General features: G+C 44.7%; 1 long non-coding RNA gene across 1 annotated transcript in view; it reads left to right on the top strand.

The window, feature by feature from the left end:
- The window catches only part of LOC122919894, a 44,453-nt gene extending 40,851 nt beyond the window's left edge, over positions 1–3,602 (top strand). The window contains exons 2-3 of the long non-coding RNA XR_006386830.1: positions 756–811; positions 2,927–3,602. This is a non-coding gene — a long non-coding RNA (uncharacterized LOC122919894). The remainder of the gene's footprint in view (positions 1–755; positions 812–2,926) is intronic.
- Positions 3,603–25,167: the final 21,565 nt, after the last annotated feature.

Below are 25,167 nucleotides of genomic sequence, written 5' to 3'. Positions count from 1 at the left end.
CAGGGTCCGGTCACCATTTCTCGTTGTGCAGCGTTTTCTGCCACACTTTTTCCTTCCCACAGACTTCCTACTGAGGTGCCTTGATACAGCACTCTGGGAACAGCCTATTCGTTCAGAAATTTCTTTCTGTGTCTTACCCTCTTGCTTGAGGGTGTCAATGATGGCCTTCTGGACAGCAGTCAGGTCGGCAGTCTTACCCATGATTGCGGTTTTGAGTAATGAACCAGGCTGGGAATTTTTAAAAGCCTCAGGAATCTTTTGCAGGTGTTTAGAGTTAATTAGTTGATTCAGATAGCTCGTTTAGAGAACCTTTTCATGATATGCTAATTTTTTTAGATATGAATTTTGGGTTTTCATGAGCTGTATGCCAAAATCATCAATATTAAAACAATAAAAGGCTTGAACTACTTCAGTTGGTGTGTAATGAATCTAAAATATATGAAAGTCTAATGTTTATCAGTACATTACAGAAAATAATGAACTTTATCACAATATGCTAATTTTTTGAGAAGGACCTGTAATAGCAGTGTACCACCCCAGCCTATGCGCCTGGGGCACATGTCCCGGCTGACCCCCCCATCATGTACCTGGGCCTTGGTAAGTATTATTATTTTTAATGGCTAGACCAAACAAAAGTCCATGTCTTTACACTGACATCATTTTTGTTATCTTGTAGACATGTCATCCAAGAGATATTGATAATTCTACACTTACAACATCTTTAATTAACCATTATTTTTAATGTACTGATACAGGAACCGTATCAGAGGAGGGGGTGGATCCGCCAATGTCCCCACAACTTTCAAACTCAGTAAGTGTTCTAAAATGGGATAGTATGTCACCACCAAAAAAAAGCCACCACCAAAAAAAAGCCTTTAGCTTTAATTACGGCACGCATTCACTGTGGCAGTGTTTCGATAAGCTTCTGCAATGTCACAAGATTTATTTCCATTCAGTGTTGCATTCATTTTTCACCAAGATCTCACATTGATGATGGTAGAGTCTGACTGCTGCGCAAAGTCTTCTCCAGCACATCCCAAAGATTCTCAATGGAGTTAAGGTCTGGCCAATTCATGTGTGAAAATGATGTCTCATGCTCCCTGAACCACTCTTTCACAATTTGAGCCCGATGAATCCTGGCATTGTCATCTTGGAATATGCCCGTGCCATCAGGGAAGAAAAATCCATTGATGAAATAACCTGGTCATTCAGTATGTTCAGGTAGTCAGCTGACCTCATTCTTGGAGCACATACTGTTGCTGAACCTAGACCTGACCAACTGCAGCAACCCCAGATCATAGCACTGCCCCCACAGGCTTGTACAGTGGGCATTAGGCATGATGGGTGCATCACTTCATCTGCCTCTCTTCTCACCCTAAAGGCGCCCAACAGGGTACATCTGGACTCATCAGACCACATGAGCTTCTTCCATTGCTCCAGAGTCCAATCTTTATGCTCCCTAGCAAATTGAAGCCTTTTTTTCTGATTTGCCTCACTGATTAGTGGTTTTCTTATGGCTACACAGCTGTTCAGTCCCAATCCCTTGAGTTCCCTTCGCATTATACGTGTGGAAATGCTCTTACTTTCACTATTAAACATAGCCCTGAGTTCTACTGTTGTTTTTCTTGGATTTGATTTCACCAAACATTTAAGTGATCGCCGATCATGATCATTCAGGATTTTTTTCCCGCCACATTTCTTCCTCGAATACGATGCGTCCCCACTATCCTTACAGTTTTTTATAATGCGTTGGACAGTTGTTAACCCAATTTTAGTAGTTTCTGCAATCTCCTTAGATGTTTTCTCTGCTTGATGCATGCCAATGATTTGACCCTTCTCAAACAGACTAACATCTTTTCCACGACCACGAGATGTGTCTTTCGACATGGTTGTTTAAGAAATGAGAAGCAACTCGCTGCAATAGTTGGGGTTAAATAACTTATTGCCAGCTGAAAGATAATCGCCCATGCAGTAATTATCCAGTAGGAGGCTCATAACTATTTGCCTAGTTAAATCCAGGTGGCGACTTTTTTTTGGACAGGCAGTTTATAATCGTGTAGTACAGCTCAAATGTGGGTAATTCCTGTAAGCATGGATAACACCTGGATCGGGTGTACCAATCTTGACACTGAAATATGGTGAAATCCATCTTCCATTAAAAAAAATTGTTGTTTATGCATAAAGATAAAAAGCCATACACACAGACAAAAGCATCATTGTTGACGCTGTTGTATGTGTATTTTTTTTTTTATCTTAGTGCATAAATAAACTACATATTTTTATGGAAGCTGGATTTCTCCATATTTTTGTGTCAATATTGGCTCTACTATACCAGTCTCAGGTCAGACATTACTATAAGGCAGATCAGTGAAGGAGGTCATGCATGTGTAGGTATGCATCATTTTAGAATGTTTTTGGGGCCACTGTAGAGTTATGTAATCAGAATCCATGTAGCAACCAGATATCTCAACAATGATTTTTGCTGAAATACTATGAGCTTTTTTTATATGACTATTTAGGTTGCTTTGAAGCATTTATCACACACTACATTGAAATGTCATCAAAAGTATGTGTTTTATCAATGCTGAGGAAGGTTGTGTGGGTTCACCTACGTACGTATGACAAATTTACATGTACAGTAGTTGTCGGCCAAAATACGGTAGATTTCTCTGTAGTTACTCAATGATGATACTGGCTCTTTGTATATCGGTGGTGTAGTTTTTTTTTTTCAAATATGTATGTTTGGCAACTGAAAATATATGTCCAGCCAATGCATTTCCTAATCACGAGTCACATTATCTGACTTTGAAATAAGATTTATTATTCTGTTGCAAATAACTATTAGAAATATTTTCCCCTGTATGTTGATGTGTTAAAGTAAACATATTTGAAAATGTGTACTTTTTTTCTTTTACTTTTGTTGCAGAACACATTCAAGCACCCAAGAAGCTCAGCAGAGAAAGGACCCATCGAAGTCTGATTCTGAGGTCCATTGTGGGGCCCTCTGTCCCTCAGGAGCTAGCTTGAGAAAGTGATTGTCCACTATCTGGTCCCTTGGCTCCTACTGAAACAGCCAGAGCACACATATCGTCTGCTTCGGCTGGAATAGGTAGGAGACGTACATCGAATTTGGAGAATCTAGCAAGCACTGTGAGAGATTGCTTGCTTAGATTGGAAGAGCAAATGAATTGGGATAAGGAGGAACTTCTTGCTCACATCCTGGGAGGAGGCAGCAGGGCAGCCTGAAAACCTTTCTCCGAATCAGAGTTTTCTCCAAACTCTGACTCTGTGGCTGGAGCAGACTCTTAAGTGCTGAGTGTCACTTATCCAGATGGTATAGAATTATGTGCCGTCCCCCACCCCACTCCCATCACCCCTACTCAGTTTGAGGGCAGGATCCAGGATTTCCCTCCTTACCACCAGACTCCTTCTCATTTTGTCCTTCACTGCTATTTCTCCTCCTGGTCCTGCTCTGTCAGTATCCTCTACCCTCCACACTTCCCCTCCTCCCGCAGGTTATTCCAGTTCCGCACCACACCTCTGCCACCAAGATCTGACAGCCAAAACCCACCATATGACGGGTAGGCTGAAACAAAAAAATTATTGTTATTCTTTATTCATTGTACATACTTTAAGTTTGTAAAAAAATATATATATATAAATAGTAAAGTACCATACTTTGTCATCTATGTTTGTTATTATTGTGTTATTTGCTTTAACATTGTTACACTAGGCCTAAAGTAGCCCCTACCATAAGTTCTGGATCTTTCAAGAAACAGGTAAAAAAAAAATAGGAGAAAACTGTACAAGATTATGCACTGTAGGATAAATAAAATATTTTATTTTACAATACACACATTCATAGTAAACACAAGTATTGAGCGAATTGAAGTGAAACGAGTTGATTTCAGGAAAAATTTGATTCGCACTTTGTGGTAAAGAATTGTTTTTTTCCTAAAATGGCAGCTACACATTTTACAAAATTAAAGTAAGAAGCCTGGGAACACAATATGACAAAAAATGCTGTGCAGCCAGCCAATCAACAGATAGCCATTCCCTGTGATGTCACAGCTCTATAAAAGCCTCATCCCTCGAGGTTGCTGCCATTTCACTGTGGAGAGACATGGCAAACACTAGGGACAGTGTGTTAGAAAGCTTTTAATTGTAGAATATTGGATAATGACAGTGTAGGGAGATCACAGGGTAAATTGTTAGACACTGTAGGGAGAGCATAGGGAGACTGCAAGAACAGTGCAGGCTCAGTGTAATCGCCCTGTGCATCTTGTTCAACTGCTGGGCCATTCATTTTTAATCTGTTCTGTTATACACAGACTTACTGTGCATCAGACTGATTGTCAACAGGTAGTCTAATATATAGGTGCGTTTGTCTAGTTCATCTGCTGCGCCATTAGTACTTAATCTGTTCTGCTATAGAAACATTGATTAATAGATACACAATTCTTTTAGGCCCTGATTCACAAATTGGGGTGATACACCTATCTCATTCTACCGTTTGTAGCGTGTCTACATTGATATTTAAAGGGAGTCTGTCACCTAATCTGAGCCTTTTAGACCACTCAGATCAGGTTATAGACTCCTGTGCCCTCATTACAATGGTACCTTTATTTGTTCTGTCCCTTGCCGAGATCTTCCAAAAAATACTTTTTAAACCTATGCTAATGAGGTTCGGCTAGTGCCCAGGGGTGGCGTTACTGCAGCAAGTGCCCAGGCCCCTCCGTGATGTGCCCAGAAAACCACACCTCTTTCAGCCCTCTGGCCCGCCCTTGTTTCCTATTATTACCTCCTCCTCTTCCTCCCAGATCTCTCGCCTGCGCCGCTCCACACTTGTCTCGCACCTGCGCACTGCTGTTCCCATTATGGGCAAAGGAACAGGATGTTGGACTGCGCATGCACTGGCGAGATCTGGGAGGAAGAGGAGGAGGTAATAGGGAACAAGGGCGGGTCAGAGGGGTCAAAGAGGTGTGGTTTTCTGGGCATATCGTCTGGGTACTTGCTGCAGTAACACCACCCCTGGGCACTTGCTGAACCTCATTAGCATACGTTTAAAAAGTCTTTTTTTTTAAGATCTCAGTGAGGAACAGAACAAATAAAGGTACCATTGTAATGAGAGCACAGGAGTCTATAACCTCATCTGAGCGGTCTAAAAGGCTCAGATTAGGTGACAGACTCCCTTTAATGGCTTCTGCTAGCCAAATAGTTACTGTGATTGTGTTACAGAGCGGTCTTACTTAACACCCTGTGGGCCGCACAAATAAATTGAGAGTTGCCCATGAGTTGATCGTCGTTTTTTGTCGGAAATATTATTCCTTTATCTGAAAAATTATTCTTGTAGCGAAAAAAATTGGTCTTTTAGCAAATAAATTACCCTTTTACCAAATAAATTAGTCTCCTCCAGTATTACAATCCCCGATCCCTATGACGAATGACGTTGAGCAGGTAACCTGCACCTGTTGGCAAAAAGTAGATACAAGGAGATCCCTTCAGTGCAGTGTGTGTGCAGCCCCAGACATGTAAGAGCATCACAGAACAGTTAGTGCTGAATGTCACTTGGCCCTCCAAGAAGTTGGATTGCAGAGCACCTGGGGTCAAATAACTCGTATTAGGGTTAAATCCAGATGTACTCTAACTTTCAGAATTATAAACTCTCTTCACGAGATTATTCTGTATTACCACCATCCTCCGGTACAAGGGGGTACTACTTACCACACCTATCTCCTCCATACTCTTGGAAGTGGGACCTCCTATAGTGTTCTCTCTTTTTTTTAATCAAGGCCGGTTGGATCCAATTAGCTATTTTGGAACCACCAGAACAGGTTCACCCATTACTGGTATTTGTCTATTGGGAATGAAAAACATTTTTTTCACCTCCCCATAACACTTGTGCTGCCTTCCCTAAATAGTTACTGAATGGCACTTAGACTGTGGCGCTTTTTTATTTTCCTCTATCTACAGTCGTGGCCAAAAGTTTTGAGAATGACACAAATATTAGTTTTCACAAAGTTTGCTGCTAAACTGCTTTTAGATATTTGTTTCAGTTGTTTCTGTGATGTAGTGAAATATAATTACACTACTTCTTTTTCAGGACTTCTGCAATTCGACTGGGCATGCTCTCAATCAACTTCTGGGGCCAATTCCTGACTGATAGCAACCCATTCTTTCATAATCACTTCTTGGAGTTTGTCAGAATTAGTGGGTTTTTGTTTGTCCACCCGCCTCTTGAGGATTGACCACAAGTTCTCAATGGGATTAAGATCTGGGGAGTTTCCAGGCCATGGACCCAAAATGTCAACATTTTGGTCCCCGAGCCACTTAGTTATCACTTTTGCCTTATGGCACGGTGCTCCATCGTACTGGAAAATGCATTGTTCTTCACCAAACTGTTGTTGGATTGTTGGAAGAAGTTGCTGTTGGAGGGTGTTTTGGTACCATTCTTTATTCATGGCTGTGTTTTTGGGCAAAATTGTGAGTGAGCCCGCTCCCTTGGATGAGAAGCAACCCCACACATGAATGGTCTCAGGATGCTTTACTGTTGGCATGACACAGGACTGATGGTAGTGCTCACCTTTTCTTCTCCGGACAAGCCTTTTTCCTGATGCCCCAAACAATCGGAAAGAGGCTTCATCGGAGAATATGACTTTGCCCCAGTCTTCAGCAGTCCATTCACCATACTTTCTGCAGAAGATCAATCTGTCCCTGATGGTTTTTTTTGGAGAGAAGTGGCTTCTTTGCTGCCCTTCTTGACACCAGGCCATCTTCCAAAAGTCTTCGCCTCACTGTGCATACAGATGCGCTCACACCTGCCTGCTGCCATTCCTGAGCAAGCTCTGCACTGGTGGCACTCCGATCCCGCAGCTGAATCCTCTTTAGGAGATGATCCTGGTGCTTGCTGGACTTTCTTGGACACCCTGAAGCCTTCTTAACAAGAATTGAACCTCTTTCCTTGAAGTTCTTGATGATCCTATAAATTGTTGATTGAGGTGCAATCTTAGTAGCCACAATATCCTTGCCTGTGAGGCCATTTTCTATGCAACGCAATGATGGCTGCACGCGTTTCTTTGCAGGTCACCATGGTTAACAATGGAAGAACAATGATTTCAAGCATTACCCTCCTTTTAACAGGTCAAGTCTGCCATTTTAACCCAATCAGCCTGACATAATGATCGCCAGCCTTGTGCTCGTCAACATTCTCACCTGAGTTAACAAGACGATTACTGAAATGATCTCAGCAGGTCCTTTAATGACAGCAATGAAATGCACTGGAAACTTTTTTTGGGGATTAAGTTAATTTTAATGGCAAAGAAGGACTATGCAATTCATCTGATCACTCTTCATAACATTCTGGAGTATATGCAAATTGCTATTATAAAAACTTAAACAGCAACTTTTCCAATTTCCAATATCTATGTAATTCTCAAAACTTTTGGCCACGACTGTACTAGTATCTTCTCCGTCCCTCTGGCACCTTTTCCCCAGGGCCTATAGCCCTGGTGGAATCACTCAACCTCTTTTTTCTTTTCTCCTATTGCATGGGTCCACTTTTGTCACAGTTACTGCCACTGCTGCATCCACCGTCCCCACTCTGTCATGAGGCCACTACTGCCGCTGCTGCTGCTACCTTCCCCACTCTGTCATGGGGTCACTATTTGAATCTTGGGGCACTACACAGTTAAGTCCACTGTGATAAATTAGACCTGACACTTTTATTGACCTGTAATACTGACGAACAGTAATTCCACAGCTAACAGAAGGGATTAGTTATGAATCTTGGTGCCCTACACAGTGATGTAGATTGCGATAAATTACAACTGCCTGTAATACTGATGGCACAATACCTACAGAATGAGTAAATTATGAATCTGGGTGCATTAGACTGCAATACCCTCTCCCTGCACTCTCTTTACCCTGTCCCTGCAGTTTAAAGGGGTTATCTCATCATGGACAATGGGGGCATATCGCTAGGATATGCCCCCAATGTCTTATAGGTGCGGGTCTCCCGTCTGGAGTGAAGGAGGGCGCACTGCACATGTGCAGCCGCCCTCTATTCATTTTCTATGGGGCCGGCGAAAATAGCCGAGCGCTGGCTCGGCTATTTCCATCGGCCCTAAAGAAATGAATGGGAGCTGGGTCCGCGCATGCGTGTACGCTCCCATTCACTTCTATGGGGAGCCGACTTGGTGGTGGCCGGACCGGAAGTCCTCCAGCCACCACCTTGCGGGACTCCGTTCGATATGCCCCCATTGTCCATGATGAGACAACCCCTTTAACTTCCAAACTTTCACACTGAGATTGGGCCACAAAGTAGGATGCATATGATTAGGCAGAATGGCCTGGGTATACCAGATTTATTGCAATTCATGACAAACCAATTCAGAACTAAACAAATTTCTTCAAAAACTTCATCAGAATCAAAATTTTCTCTTGTAAAAACATTGGCCAATGCATATTGGCCAAATCAAAATGTAATCTTTATATAAAAACATCTATTAAGAGATCTGATAGAACATGATATACAGGTGGTCTACATGCTACAGCACAAGAACCGTATATTTACATTTTTAACAGATACAGTATATCAAAATTGAATAGGAAGAAGCTATCCCATTATAGTGAATAGGAGGTTTGCAATTACACCTGCTCACCGCTGTGATGTCAACGGCGAGCAGGTAAACAATGTAGGGAAGGCTGCACTTGCACGGAACTCTGCCTTCCCTTCAACCAGCTGACCAGCTGGAGTGTGAGATGTTGTACCCCACCGATCTGATATTGATGACCTATCCTGAGGATGGGGTCATCAATATTAAAATCCCAGAATACCCCTTCAACAGCAATGGTAGCCCGTGGGCCAGTGGGTTTATGCAGTTAGCCAGTTGACACAGTAGGCAGAGCTTCTTTCATTAAAAAATAATTGTGCAAAACATATGCCTTGATCACTTGGTCAAAAGCATCTGCAAGCAGTTGGATTGGCTTCATGAAGACTCTCCACTTAGATGTCCTAATTCCAAATGTGCACTCCACCATCCAGCGTGCCCTGCTCAAGCGATAATTAAAACTGTTTTTGCTGGTCACTTAACCCTCGCAGTCCATATGACTTGATGAGGTTTGTGCACATTTGAAAAGCTTCATCTGCTACTGTTACAAAGGGCAGATGGGGCTCTGTTCTACCAGCAAAGGTTGGGGAAAATCCAAATTATTGCCATATACTCGGCAGCCCATGGCCTTAAGAATCTGGTGTCTCAAAACGCGTAGACTGTTCTGTCGGTGTCAGTCACAGAATTTCATTTTTAATGGATATCAATAAATGGACATTTTAAAAGACTACCTTTTGCTGGACATTTCTTTCTCCATTTCAAGCGAATCTATTTTTGCACCTTGGGATGTGGAGATTTTCCACAGTGGGCTAAACTGTAATTCGGTGTGCCTAGGCACCTGAAGCCTCTCCTGAACACAGTGCCGTAGAGTCAATAAGGCCCATGGTTTCCATACGCATACAGAAATATAGTAAATGCATTAATAACATTAGAAATACAGTTTTACACTTTGAAGTCTCCTATACCTCAGTGTAGGCAGAACAGGCAAATGCTATGGACCGGGGGGGAGGGGGGCCTGGCGCTAAATTCCTTCCTCTTCACAATGTAAAACACTGCATTTTCAGGCAGCCGCCACTAGAGGGAGGTCAATCTGCTGGCACATTTTTTAATGTAATTTTTGCAAAGTCACAGAAAAACTGCATGGGGGGATTTCATGGAATAGAGCCTGTTCTATAAAAAAGTTAAACTTTCTTTTGAAATAGGAATATGAAATATGTTTGAATATGTGTGAATATTTCTTACATTTCAAACAATGCAAAGGTATAATACTGATAATATCCTCAGAATAGGTCATCAATATCAGATCAGCAGGAGTCTGACCCTCAGCTGTACCTGCACGCTCTCTGGATTGTAGCAGTGGTGCAGTGCAATTACAAATACTTCCCATGCTTCCCTTTCAAGTGAATAGGACGAGCAGTGCCGCTATAGACTGCACTGCCACTATAAGCAGCTGGAGTATATATTGACGAGGACGCACCACTTGCACAAACACCTCATCCCCATCAAACAGCAGATCGATAGGGGTGCCGGGAGTCAGATAGGGGTGCCAGGAGTCAGACCCCGGCCAATCTGATATTGATATTGAGTGTAGGTCATCAATATGATTGCAGCACACAACCCCTATAACCTTCTACCTGATGCTGTCACTGTAAACTGTCACTAAGTAGCCGTCCTGTTACTAACAAACCTGTACATAAGGACCATCGGGCCACTATGTACCTGCTCTGCCAGATGCATTGTAATTAGGGATGAGCAAATCGACTTCTGATGAAACATCCAAAGTCGATTTGCATAAAACTTCGTTCCAATACTGTACGAAGTAGGAGATCCGTACAGTATTAGAATGTGTTGTCTCTGATGAGCCGAAGTTATTGCCAAAGTTGCTAGAAATTAAGACAATTTGGGAGATTAAGGAATGGACTAGTCTAATAGTCAATACAACGAGTTGTCAGTGATTGTGTGTCTCCTGCTCTTATCAGTCACATTATCACTGGGGTTCCTGAGAGAACGTGGAGTTCCCTGGGTCTAGCTCCCTATTTAATACCTGTTGTCCTATATCTGTATAGTAGTTTTCACATTGCTGATATCTATATGTGGGAGCAGGACTAGGTGCATACCATCACTGTCCACATTTGAATTAATTTCCTGATATAAAGAAGAGATCTTAAAAATAAGGTTTTCATCAAAAAGATCACAATATTTACACTGTATTATTAGATATATAATCTATACCTCATCAGTGGGGGTCAACTGTTAGGACCCTGCCAACAATGAAGGATCCATGGTGCTCGATGAAGCACTTTGGCGCTTTTGTCTTCTCCCTGAGACAGTGACACTCCTGATCTAGCATTGTGTGTAAATGAATTATAACACCCTTGGATAGAAATGTATTACATGTTATATCACAGTGCTCCATTGTGAAAGGTGCTGTATAGTGAGGAAACCTAATGTGCTTTTTCCAGAACCATGAAGTCCCTCATTCATGGGATTGATAGGGTACTAGCGGTCTTAACTGTCACAGATCAGACATGATGGCAAATCTAATCAATACATTATCAATGATCTTGGTGGTTACAGGTTAATTTAGGTCATTGGAGAAATTTAGAGAGGTAATCATCTAGCTTTTCTTCTTCCACCCTGAGCTCTGGTTATAGCTGGGGCAAATAATCATTACTTTTGGAAATTTCTGGGCAGCGTTATACACTCACCTAAAGAATTATTAGGAACACCTGTTGTATTTCTCATTAATGCGATTTATCTAGTCAACCAATCACATGGCAATTGCTTCAATGCATGTAGGGTTGTGGTCCTGGTCAAGACAATCTCCTGAACTCCAAACTGAATGTCAGAATGGGAAAGAAAGGTGATTTAAGCAATTTTGAGCGTGGCATGGTTGTTGGTGCCAGACGGGCCGGTCTGAGTATTTCACAATCTGCTCAGTTACTGGGATTTTCACACACAACCATTTCTAGGGTTTACAAAGAATGGTGTGAAAAGGGAAAAACATCCAGTATGCGGCAGTCCTGTGGGCGAAAATGCCTTGTTGATGCTAGAGGTCAGAGGAGAATGGGCCGACTGATTCAAGCTGATAGAAGAGCAACGTTGACTGAAATAACCACTCATTACAACCGAGGTATGCAGCAAAGCATTTGTGAAGCCACAACACGCACAACCTTGAGGCGGATGGGCTACAACAGCAGAAGACCCCACCGGGTACCACTCATCTCCACTACAAATAGGAAAAAGAGGCTACAATTTGCACGAGCTCACCAAAATTGGACTGTTGAAGACTGGAAAAATGTTGCCTGGTCTGATGAGTCTCGATTTCTGTTGAGACATTCAAATGGTAGAGTCCGAATTTGGCGTAAACAGAATGAGAACATGTATCCATCATGCCTTGTTACTACTGTGCAGGCTGGTGGTGGTGGTGTAATGGTGTGGGGGATGTTTTCTGGGCACACTTTAGGCACCTTAGTGCCAATTGGCCATCGTTTAAATGCCACAGGCTACATGAGCAGTTCTGAAGGCAAAAGGGGGTCCAACACCGAATTAGTATGGTGTTCCTAATAATTCTTTAGGTGAGTGTATAGTATAGTTGAAAAAACAACATATGGGGTCATTTATTAAACTGGTGTAAAGTAGAACTGGCTTAGGTGCCCATAGCAACCAATCAGATTCCTGCTTTCATTTTCCAAAGGAGCTGTTCAAAAATGAAAGGTGGAAGCTAATTGGTTGCTATGGGCAACTAAGCCAGTTCTACTTTACACCAGTTTGATAAATGACCCCAATAGTTCAAGGTTCAACCAAGGGATGAGAGAGGATGTGGATGAAGAAATGGGTTATAGCTAAATTTTACTATTTATGCAGAGGAATTTAAGAAACCCATGCAAGATACACTAAAATGGTCAGGCCCTTCCCATGTCTACCAGCTTTCTAAGACATTGCCCTTAGGCTCTGTATAGCAGACTGTACAGAGGCACACAGATTTCCTGTCACACTGTACTATAGAGCCATAGGCACTCCGTGTACCGCCCTTTAGTTGTCTGTGCAGCACCATGTTACAGGTTAGACGCATTAGGAGGTGGAGCATGTTACACTTCTCCTGAACCTCAGTATTTTTCCAGCAGGAGACAAAAAACTGATTATGGAAATAAAGGGGGTCATTTACTATCCAGAAATACACCTATGTTAGGCTTATCTATGGCACAGATTGCAGCACAGAGGTTATTTGCGCAGCAATCTGTGACTATTCCCCGCTCACGCAAGGTCTAAAAAAGTGGACATGGCATGGGCGGGAAAGGGGACGGGCTGGCAGCCCCATCTCATTTATCATTTTCTACGCATGTTTTAAGCATAGAAAATGGTCTAAATGTAAGCCAGCAAGGAAGCTGTCTTACATTTAGACTGGCGCTGGATATGCCAAAGTTATGTAGAGACCGGCACCTCTTCATATCTTCGGCGGATCCACCTTCAGCTATAGGGGTTGTTAAGACCAGCGTCTAAAATGCCGGTCTTAAGGGGTTCTCCGGGAATTAAGAAAATGAAAATACTTAAATATTACTTTATTATATATGGATAAATGGCCAGAGTGTCCAACACTGATTATCAGAGATTTTAACTGTGCTATTAACCCTGTGTTGGATAGGGTCTCTATGGGTGGTAAGGGAGACATCTCTGTTCAGGGATCCCCCTTAGCACGTTTTTGTTCTAAGGCCGGGTTTGAGGATGTTTGGGGACGTCTTGGTCATGGGAAATGGGCTTTTTAATGTATCAGTAAATCAGGTAAATCCATGTCCAGAATAGACCTTGCCCTGATGAATAGAAAATATGTGAGATATGTAAAACGAACGAAGTACGAGACAAGGTCATTCTTCATCCATTTGCCTCTATTACTTGAACTTTGTCTGACTCACGATAAAAATATAGAGAGGCCCCCATTCAGACTAAACCCTTATTGGTTATCAGTAATAAAGAGACACAAAATAATACAAAAGGACATTAACTGATTTTGGGATACTAACTATGGTTCAGCAAAAATCCAGGTGGTATGGGATACCTTTAAGGCCTATATGAGGGGAATAATGGTCAGTAACATTGCGAACCTGAGAAATGAGTACAGGAAAAAACAGAAAAACTTAGAAGAACTAGCATCCTCAGCTACACAATCTTTTTATATAAACAAGACAGAGGAAAATAGGGAAAATATGCAGAATACTACACAAGCATACTACAACTTCTTGTTGGAGAAGGCCCAACAAAGTAAATTTTTTAAATCAAAAATTTTTCACAGAGTCAGGGCGACCCGGGAAACTTCTATCAAGAGTGATTTTGAGCCAGGAATCCAAAAAATACATAGATAATATCCAACTGACCAACGGTAGGATGGTTAGTGGACACAATTCTATGGAGAAAGATTTTTTGGATTACTTTTCAGATATTTACAAAGCAGAATGTAAGATTACAGATGAAATTATGGATTCCTATCTCGATGGCATTGTTTTCCCAACTATTACCGTGGCCCAAAAGAAAGCACTTAAGGTAGACTTCTCCATTCAGGAACTTGAAGGGGCAATTAAATTATGCTCGGGTAACTCCACGCCCCCGGTTCAGACGGACTCCCATATGAATTTTACAGTAAATATAGGGAGATTATTCTTCCTAGATTGTTGGGGATCTTTGCTAAATCAGTGGAGGATGGGAAAATGCCAGACTCAATGATGGAAGCTGTAATAACATTAATTCCCAAAAAAGCCAAGGATCCCACAGACCTGGGATCTTATAGACCGATTTCACTGCTTAATGCAGATATAAAGCTCCTGGCAAGGATCTTGGCCACAAGGCTCTCTAGGGTCATTCCCTCCATTGTCCACCAGAATGGCTTCATTCAAAATAAGGGCACTCATCACAATCTTCATCGGCTCTTTGCCAATATACAGGCCCTTGGGGAGGCCGCCCGCTCCATCCTGTCACTGGATGCATCCAAGGCCTTTGACAGGGTGGAGTGGCGTTGCCTGTGGAGGGTTCTGGCCAGGATGGGCTTTGGGGAGAGATTCATAAACATCCTTAAATTACTGTACAGATCCCCTACGGCGAAGCTGAGTCTTAATGGGATCATGACTATTAGCTTTGATCTAAACAGAGGTACTCACCAGGGCTGTCGTCCACTATCTCCACTGTTATTTGACATTTACATTGAGCCCCTAGCTCTGGCCATTAGGCAGGATGATCAAATTAAAGGATTTGGAACATTAGGAGTGGAAGATCGTATCTCCTTATATGCGGATGATGTTCATTTTTTTGTAGACCACACGGAAATAACTCTTCCAAGAATTATTCGAATGGTTAAATTATTTGGTGAGGTATCTAGTCTTCACAAAAACTGGTCGAAGACCAGTTTGATGCCAATAGACCCTTTATCCCATAAGGAGGCCTTGATAACCCAGTTGGATGTTGTTGACACTCTTCAATACCTGGGTATGATGATATCGCCCAAGGTTGAAAACATTGTCCAACTCAACCTGATCCCATTAATAATGAAAACTAGAGCAAAAATAGGGATTTGGTTGAAACTCCCCCTATCTAGAGCCGACCGAGTCTCACTGATCAAGATGGTGATTCTACCACAATTCCTGTATGTTCTCAGGCATACACCTATTTGGATAGAAGAAAAATACTTTAAACTCATGGAAAGAATAATCAATGATCTAGTCTGGAGAAGAAAACGAGTGAGGCTAAAATTGGAATATCTATATAAACCATTGGAATGTGGGGGTTTAAATCTCCCCTACTTCAAAGGTTACTTTATTGCCGCTCAGTTATGGATGTGTTATGAATGGAAAAACAGCGCACTTTTAAGGAGCCTAGTAGAGAATTATTCATATGATAACATATTTACTGTATATTCCTGCGTATAAGACTACTTTTTAACACATGAAAATCTTCTCAAAAGTCGGGGGTCGTCTTATACGCCGGGTATGGCGGGCGCTGCAGTGCCGGGACGCCCGAATTATCAACAGAGAGAGCCCGGGCTATTGCCTTGTATCCCCAGCAGCTGATAGCTGCGATGTAACCCACGGCATATTCCCCCCCTGCGCTGTACCTTGTATACCGCCCCTGCTCTGTACCTTGTATGCCTTCCCCCTGCTCTGTACCTTGTATGCTCCTTGTACCGCCATCCTCCCGGCCGTTCGCATCTCGCTCCTAGGCATGTGCGAGATTTCATGTGGCGAGCGTGGATACACGAGATCCTCTCGGTCGCTCGCATCTCGCTCCTGCGCATGTGCGAGATCTCCGTGCGGCGTATCTAAGTGTGGCGCAGATGTGCATATGTGAATGTGAATATGAAGAATAACATAACAAAAACATTATCAGGGTATAGGTGGCACATGTTTAGGGTCTGGGAGGCAGGGAGCGAGGACAAGGAAGGTGGTGGGATGCAGGGATGGTGGTGATACCATGGGATGGAGGTGGTACCTAGGGATGGTGGTGGGATGCAGGGATGGCAGTGGTATCTAGGGATGGTTGTGGGATGCAGGGATGGTGGTGGGATGCAGGGATGGTGGTGGGATTCAGAGATGGCAGAGGTACCCAGGGATGGTGGTGGGATGCAGTAATGTACTGCTGTGTGTTGAAAAAGGGGTAGTCTTATACGGCGAGTATATCCCAAACTCTATATTTTCAGTGTAAAAGTTGGGGGTCGTCTTATACGCCGGCATATACGGTACTCTTTTGGAATCTAGACTATTGATTAGTCGAGATCAGGACTATAAAGAGACTACAAAATTACTTTCTAAAATGTGGGCTACTACTAAAATATGGTTGGAGGTAAAGGGTGCACTTATATTCACGCCTCTTTGGCATAATGTCCACCTTTTAGATTTTAGATGGTATAGCAATGGATACATTTTGGCAAAAGAATAGGATTCTTTATATTTCACAAGTAGTTAAGGATAGAGAGATTAAGTAGTTTATGGATTTATCACATAATCTAGAAAACCTCTCTTGGTTTAGGTATCTTCAGTTGCGCTCGGCACTATTTAGTTTGGATGAAAAATCACTATTGGATATAGATAGTTGCTGTTTCTTAAACGATTGTATAGGGATGACACCGTTAAGAATAAAGACTACAAATATATATATACATTATTACTTAAAGGGAACCTGTCATGTGAATATTTGATTATAATCTAACTAATTATATACAATCATTAACTACTAAAAAGTGCCTTAGATTTATTCACTTACTGGTGTGACAGATGGTTACCTAATAATATACACACAAAGATGCCGCATGCCGCATGCTAATGAGCTGATTTGAGTCCAGCGTGATGTCATTGAGTCCAGCGTATATTCAATTCAGAGCTATAGCCACTCCCCTGCACACCTGCTGCTGATTCATATGAAAAAAACTGTCATTCAGCAGCAGGTAGGCGGGGAGAGTCCAGAGCTCATGAATATTCAGGACTCATCATTATCAGCTGGAGCTTTTCAATACTGTCATGGAACCATGAACCAGACGTACAACAAGAGATAAGTGGAAATAAGTAGGCTTTATTGAAAATCAAGCTGTAAGGCAAAAGTCCAAACGGATGGCTAAACCGAAGCAGGGTCTTGCGAAGCCAGAGGTCAGGAACCAGAAGGGTAGTCAGACGAAGCCTGGATCGGGAACCAGCAGGGTAGTCAGATGAAGCCTGGATCAGGAACCAGCAGGGTAGTCAGACGAAGCCAGGATCAGGAACCAGAAGCAGCAGCAGTCTTAGAAGCATGTGAACACAGGAGGACCAAGCAAGGAACTGAAGCCACAGACCTCCTATATATATGAGCTAGGCATCCAGCTCCTCCCAGTGGGAAGGAGAAGCCGCAGGGTGGGAGGCTACAAGAAACCCAGAAACCAAGATGGCCGCCAGCACATGTCAAACGAAGGAGAACAGCAAGAAGGTAAGACCATGACAGTACCTCCCCCTCAAGGGCCCCTCCTCCGCGGAGTAAAGAACGGTTTCTGAGGGAAGTGTGCGTGGAAGGCTCGGAGCAAGGCAGGAGCATGGACATCTGCGGAGGGAACCCAGGAACGCTCCTCTGGACCATAACCACGCCAATGAACCAAAAACTGCACCCGACCGCGGACCAGGCGTGAGTCCAGGATATTGCTCACCTCATACTCCTCACGATTGCCCACTTGGACCGGACGAGGCCGAGGAACCGAGGAAGTGAAACGATTACACACCAGTGGCTTCAACAGGGAGACATGAAACACGTTGGAGATCCGCATGCCAGGAGGAAGCGCAAGGGCATAGGCTACCGGGTTTACCCTGCGAAGCACTCGGAAGGGACCAACAAAGCGAGGCGCCAGCTTGGGAGTGGGCACTCGAAGGTTGAGGTTGCGGGTGGACAACCATACGCGGTCTCCGACCTGGTAGGAAGGAGCGGGCGCTCGTCTGCGATCAGCCTGGAGTCTCTGGCGCTGCGCAGAGACCTCAAGGGACCTCTGGATCTGTACCCAAGAAGCACGTAGGACGGAAAGGTGATCCTCCACAGCCGGAATATCCTGGGGAGAGAATACCTCCGGTAACACGGCAGGTTGGAACCCATAATTGGCCATGAAGGGAGACGTCCCAGAGGAAGAGTTCACCGCCGTGTTCCTGGCAAACTCAGCCCAAGGCAGGAGGTCAACCCAATTGTCTTGGTGATCGGAGACATAGCAACGAAGGAATTGCTCCAAGGCCTGATTGGATCGTTCTGCGGCCCCATTGGACTGAGGGTGGTAGGCCGAGGAGAAAGAGAGATGAATCCCCAACTGGGAGCAAAAGGCGCGCCAGAACCTGGACACAAACTGACTCCCCCGATCCGACACAATCTCCTTGGGCAAACCGTGCAACCGGAAGACCTCCCTGGCAAAAATCGTGGCCAACTCTTGTGCAGAGGGTAACTTCTTGAGAGGAACACAGTGGCACATTTTGGAAAACCGATCCACAATCATGAGAATGACCGTATGGCCTCGGGATGCAGGGAGGTCCACAATGAAATCCATCCCCAGGTGTGACCATGGACGCTCCCCGGTGGCTATGGGTTGCAAAAGGCCCAACGGAAGGTGCCGAGGGGACTTACTCTGGGCACAAACGGAGCATGCCGCTACATATGCGGCGATGTCGGAACGTAGAGAAGGCCACCAGAACAGACGTGAAACAGCCCAGGACAGCTGATTCTTTCCAGGATGCCCCGCGGCCTTGGAGTTATGGTAGGTTCGCAACAACCGAGTGCGCAACTCCTCAGGCACAAAACATCTGCCGTTGGGTCTCCCAGAGGGAGCACCAGATTGAGCCGCCAAAATCTGCTCACCCAGGGGAGAGGTCAGGCTGGTGCGAATGGCGGCCAGGATCTGATTCGGAGGTATGACCGAAGTCAGAATCGACTCCTCCCCGGACAGCTCGGAGTACTGCCGTGATAAGGCATCCGCTCTGATGTTCTTGGAACCGGGTAGGTAGGAGACCACGTAATTAAAACGTGACAAGAACAGAGCCCATCTGGCCTGACGTGGTGTCAATCTCTTGGCCTCAGAGAGGTAGGTCAGATTCTTGTGGTCCGTCAGGATGAGAACCGGAACCACCGAGCCCTCGAGCAAGTGCCTCCATTCTTTAAGGGCCTGCACGATGGCCAATAACTCCCTGTCACCAATCTGATAGTTGCACTCCGCGGAAGACAGTTTCCGGGAGTAAAACCCACAAGGAAGCAGAGGACCCTCTGGTGTTCTACGCTGAGACAGAAGGGCGCCTACTCCCGTCTCAGACGCGTCCACCTCGAGGACAAAAGGCAACCCAGGGTTGGGATGCGACAGAATCGGAGCCGACACAAAGGCGGACTTTAGAGCCTCAAAAGCTCGGATGGCCTCGAGCGGCCAAACCTGGGGATTACTGCCCTTCCTGGTCAGATCCGTGAGAGGCTTGGCTAGCATGGAAAAGTCCCTGATGAACTTCCGATAATAATTGGCGAAGCCCAAAAAGCGCTGCAGGGCACGAAGACCACTGGGCTGGGGCCACTGTAAGACAGCCGAAACCTTCTCAGGATCCATGGAGAACCCCTCAGCGGAAATGATGTAACCTAAGAAGGTTACCTGGGATCGGTGAAATTCGCATTTCTCAAGCTTACCGAACAGCTTGTTCTCTCGTAACCGTTGCAACACTCGTTTGACATCCAGAATGTGGGCCTCCATGGATTCAGAATATACCAAGATGTCATCCAAATAGACCACCACACACTGCTGCAACAGGTCACGGAAAACATCGTTGATGAATTCCTGGAAGACTGCGGGCGCATTGCACAACCCAAAGGGCATAACCAAGGATTCATAATGACCGGTCCTGGTGTTAAACGCGGTCTTCCACTCATCGCCCGCCTTGATCCTTACCAGGTTATATGCCGCCCTCAGGTCGAGTTTGGTAAAGACCGTGGCCCCTTTGAGGCGATCGAACAGTTCGGAAATCAAGGGTATCGGGTAAGCGTTCTTGATCGTGATGCGATTGAGACCCCTGTAATCGATGCAAGGCCTCAACTCACCGCCCTTCTTTTTCACAAAGAAAAATCCAGCCCCTGCCGGGGACGAGGATTTGCGAATGTGTCCGCGTGAAAGCGCCTCCCTGACATACTCCTCCATGGCCTCATTCTCCGCTACCGACAGTGGATAGACTTTGCCACGAGGAAGAACGGCACCAGGTTGTAACTCTATGGCACAATCGTATGGGCGGTGCGGAGGTAGGGCAACCGCACGCACCTTATCGAATACATCCCGGTACTCCTCGTATTCAGGAGGCAACAGAGAGTCCGAGGAAGTACACAGCAACTTGACAGGCCCATGGATGCAACTAGCCCCACACTGCGGTGACCACGAGAGGATCTCGGCCGATCTCCAATCGAAAGTCGGATTATGCTTCTGGAGCCAGGGGTACCCCAAGACCACCGAGTAGTGTGGAGACGAAATAACCTGGAGACAGACCGACTCTCTGTGAACGGCACCAATGGCCATCCCCACTGGAAGGGTCTCCTGAGTCACGTGTGGCGGCAGAAGGGGTCTGCCGTCTATCGCCTCAAGAGCCAGTGGGGAACCTCGAGGCTGCAGAGGAATGGAATTGGCGGCAGCGAACACACTATCAATGAACAAACCACCAGCACCAGAGTCCACCAACGCCTGGGTCGTCACCGAGCCCCCGACCCAGGAGAGGACAACAGTAATCAGTGGTTTGTCAACACGGGAAACCGGGGACGAGGAGACTCCACCCAAGATCTGCCCCCGACAGGATCTCAGGTGCGAGCGTTTCCCGGACGGTTCGGGCATGCCAACCGAAAATGCCCACCGAGACCACAGTACATGCATCGGCCCCCGCGTCTCCGGAGTACCCTCTCCCCCTCGGACAGGCGAGCAAACCCCAGCTGCATGGGTTCACCCCCAGACAAGTCATCCCCAGGAGGCGTGGGAGGAGAGGGAGGCACGGGTGGGACAGCAAACGTAGGCGCCAATCTGTTAGAAGACCTCCGCAGGCTCTCCTTAAATGAAGGTCTCTCCCTGAGTCTGGTGTCAATCAAAATCAGGAAAGAAATAAGAGACTCGAGCTCTACTGGTAGGTCCTTAGCTGCAACCTCATCCTTCAAGGCATCCGAGAGACCATGAGAGAAAGCAGCGACCAGAGCCTCATTATTCCAGCCCACCTCTGCTGCCAGGGTACGAAACTCAATGGCGTATTCAGCTACGGATCGTGAACCCTGTCTGATGGACATAAGGAGCTTCGCAGCAGAGGCAGCACGAGCCGGCACATCGAATACCTTCCGAAGAGAAGCAACAAAACCGGAAAACTCGGCAACCACCGGATTGTTGTTCTCCCATAAAGGGCTGGCCCAGGCCAAGGCCTTGTCCGAGAGCAGCGAGATCAAGAAGCCCACCTTTGATCTCTCAGTAGGAAAGGCATGTGGCAGCAACTCGAAATAAATGCCCACCTGGTTAAGGAAACCTCGGCACTGAGTTGGCTCTCCCCCAAAGCGCTGTGGAAGGGGGGCAGAACCGGTCATACCCCGAAACACCGCAGGCGCAGCAACAGGTGTCGGGGTAGACTCTGGCGCAACAACCGGAGCGGCAGTAGGAGCGGGCCCAGGAGCGACAACCGACCCATCGGCAACGGAAGCTAAATGAGCCGTGCGTTCAAGCAGGGTTTGCAACGCCACAGCGAACCGACCCAACAGGTGATCCTGCTGATCAAGTCTGGCAACCAGCGTAGGTAGCGAGGATGGCCCTGTACCGTCAGAAATCATAGCTTGGTCCTAATGTCATGGAACCATGAACCAGACGTACAACAAGAGATAAGTGGAAATAAGTAGGCTTTATTGAAAATCAAGCTGTAAGGCAAAAGTCCAAACGGATGGCTAAACCGAAGCAGGGTCTTGCGAAGCCAGAGGTCAGGAACCAGAAGGGTAGTCAGATGAAGCCTGGATCGGGAACCAGCAGGGTAGTCAGATGAAGCCTGGATCAGGAACCAGCAGGGTAGTCAGACGAAGCCAGGATCAGGAACCAGAAGCAGCAGCAGTCTTAGAAGCATGTGAACACAGGAGGACCAAGCAAGGAACTGAAGCCACAGACCTCCTATATATATGAGCTAGGCATCCAGCTCCTCCCAGTGGGAAGGAGAAGCCGCAGGGTGGGAGGCTACAAGAAACCCAGAAACCAAGATGGCCGCCAGCACATGTCAAACGAAGGAGAACAGCAAGAAGGTAAGACCATGACAAATACAACATGTTGGCAGATTGACTGGGTCAATTAAAGAAAGTGACCCAGCATTTTGCTAAGAGAATCAGTCACTTATTTATGTTGCCCTTAGTTAGGACACCATAAAACTGGTGACAGGTTCCCTTTACGGCACGGTTTTGGGATACACAGGACAAAAAGCTTGGGAGTTGGATTGTCCAAGCATACAATTAGAAGGGTGGGGGAATATTTTTACTAATTTAGGCTCACTATCCGATAACTTCAACCATGTTTTTGTGCAGTTTAATATCTATCATAGATTATATGTTACCCTTATATGGCTAAACAAATGCGGGTTAAGAGATACATCCAAGTCCCCTAGATGTGATACCCTAGGTGCGGATTACCTGCATATTATCTGGACTTGTCCAGAACTTAGAGAATATTGGAATAGCATCAACAATTTTCTTATTTACAAACTGAAAATACGGTCCCCTTTGAGCCACAATTGTTCTTGCTGAATGATCTGTCCATAATAAGCAGCCACAAATATCAAAAGATCCTTTTAGGTAGAATACTTTTATTAGCTAGAATCTTGATCAGCCGGAGCTGGTTTGCTCGTCATACTCCAGAGTTAAACACCTGGACAAATCAAGTTAATAAGGTAAAAAATTATGAACAGATCCTTTATAGGCAGAGAGATGTAGACGAGAAGTGGATTAAGATATGGGATGGCTGGAAGATCTGATTGATTGTAATTTTTCTCACAAAAAAAACTTTTTTTTTTCTTTCTCCCTCTCCTTCTGTCTCCTATTCCTCTCTTTCCTCTGAAGAGGGGGCTGGGGAGGGGAGGGTGGATGCATCACAGGGCTGGGGTGGGGAGAGAGGGGGGTTGGGTTGGGCGATGAAAGAGGGAAAAAAAGGTATTAACTATATTGAGTGTCTACTCCTAATCTCTTCTTTGTGTATTTGTTTTATATACCAATAAAGTTGTTAAATAAAAATATATATATATATATATTACTTTATTATAAATATATTTCCAAATACCTTTAGGTATAATGGCTAATTTTTTCTGGGGAGCAATCATCAGGGGAAACAAAATGGCTGCTGTCCTATTAGTTCACACAAAACCTGTCCTAATCACACAGGAGGACAAGTTACAACACTGAGGTAAAGAGCTGACTCATCCTCCTCCTCCTCTCTGCTTGTCAGGGACCATGATCCTGAATAAAGCTGATAAGAATTTTAGATAAATCTCTGGGGAATTTAGTTCATGAGGAGACATGAAGTACAGAGAGGACGGACAGGACAGACTGTGGTAATGGAGACTGTAAACAAGTGCTGCTGCTCATTATCCACACCTCACCCTCCTTTCATGTCTCCTCATCATCTCCATTCCCACAGAGATTCACCTGTATTCAGGATCATGACAAGAAGAGCACAGAGGAGGATGAGGCAGCTCTTTACCTCAGTGTGGTGAAGTAATGTGTCCTCCTGTGTGATTAGGACAGGTTTTGTGTGTACTGATAGGACGGCAGCCATTTTATTTCTCCTAATGATTGCTCCCTAGACAAAACAAGCCATTCTAAGTAATGAAAGGTATTTGTGAATATATTCACAAGCAGGTCACAATCTTTTTAAAATGTAGGATTCTTAGCTACAGACATGATTGATCCATATGTCCATTGCTGTGTGAATCTACGTGTAAATGTTGCAATTCACATAAAAAAAAATTCCTGAAAAGTAAATGTGACATTTCTAATAACATTATTACCAACAATATATTCTGTTTAATGATTCAATAGAACAGTCTTTGTCTTTAAATATTGATGATAAAAAAAAATGTTTAATGGTTGTCTGTCACCTACTTGACACATTTTTAAACTGATTATATAGCTCAGTGGGACACAAATACATGACGCTCATGTTACCTTTGTTTACTGTAGTTTGTGAGAGTCTCCAAAATGAAGTTTTTAAGATATGTAAATGAGCCATTGCAAGTGCCCAGGGGAGGCGCGTTTACTGAAAGTGCCCAGGTCTCCCCAGCCTTACTCGTGCCTAACTCCTCCCCTGTGTATCCTCCAGCCTGTGTATCCTAACAAAATACAAGTCGCCCGTAAAAATCAAGCCCTCACACAGCTCCATAGAAAGAGAATTTAAAAAAAGTTGTGGATCTTGGGATGTGCTTATGCAAAAAACATTTTCTTTAAAAAAAAATTGTTTTTTATTGTGTAAAAGAATGTTCAACCAAATATATATATAAAATTTACAATTTAATCTATGATCAGGTCAGCCACAGTAACACACTTACCTCTTCCGCTCTGTCCCTCCTGAAATCAGGCAGGAGGAATGTTTGCCTGGCAGGTTTTGTAAGCCTAGGCCCAGTAGAGACGAACCTCCTTGGTAGTGTAAGGATCCATCTGAATGAGGCTGCCTTGTGGTAGTAGGTTAGATTTTGTGACGACTAATTGCATTTTGCTATGTCACAGTATCATGTCATGTAGTGGTGAGGGTCCAGCTGATGAGACCCATTGATCATCAGGAGGATGGGGCTGTTCCATAAGTCTCTCTTTACAAGAGTTTATGACCTACTAATGTGAACAATGTATGAGAGATCACTGATTCTGTAGTTTACCCAGGACGAGCCAGAAAGGTGGATGGGAGTGGTAGTGGTCCAGTCGGACTGGCTTTTTTCACACCATTGCTCCCTAGGGCCATACAGTCAAAGGAGGGTGCACCCTTTCTTCCCTTAGGGTACACCCTAATGTTCGGGCTCCTGCCTGATGGTAGTCAGGGTGTCCATGATGTTAGGTGTCTGTATGGGTGATAGGC

Source organism: Bufo gargarizans, chromosome 9 (genome assembly GCF_014858855.1).
Source record: "Bufo gargarizans isolate SCDJY-AF-19 chromosome 9, ASM1485885v1, whole genome shotgun sequence".
NCBI classification, from domain to species: Eukaryota; Metazoa; Chordata; class Amphibia; order Anura; family Bufonidae; genus Bufo; species Bufo gargarizans.
Note: the sequence above shows the minus strand (reverse complement) of the source record. Positions and strands in the feature narration are given on the sequence as shown.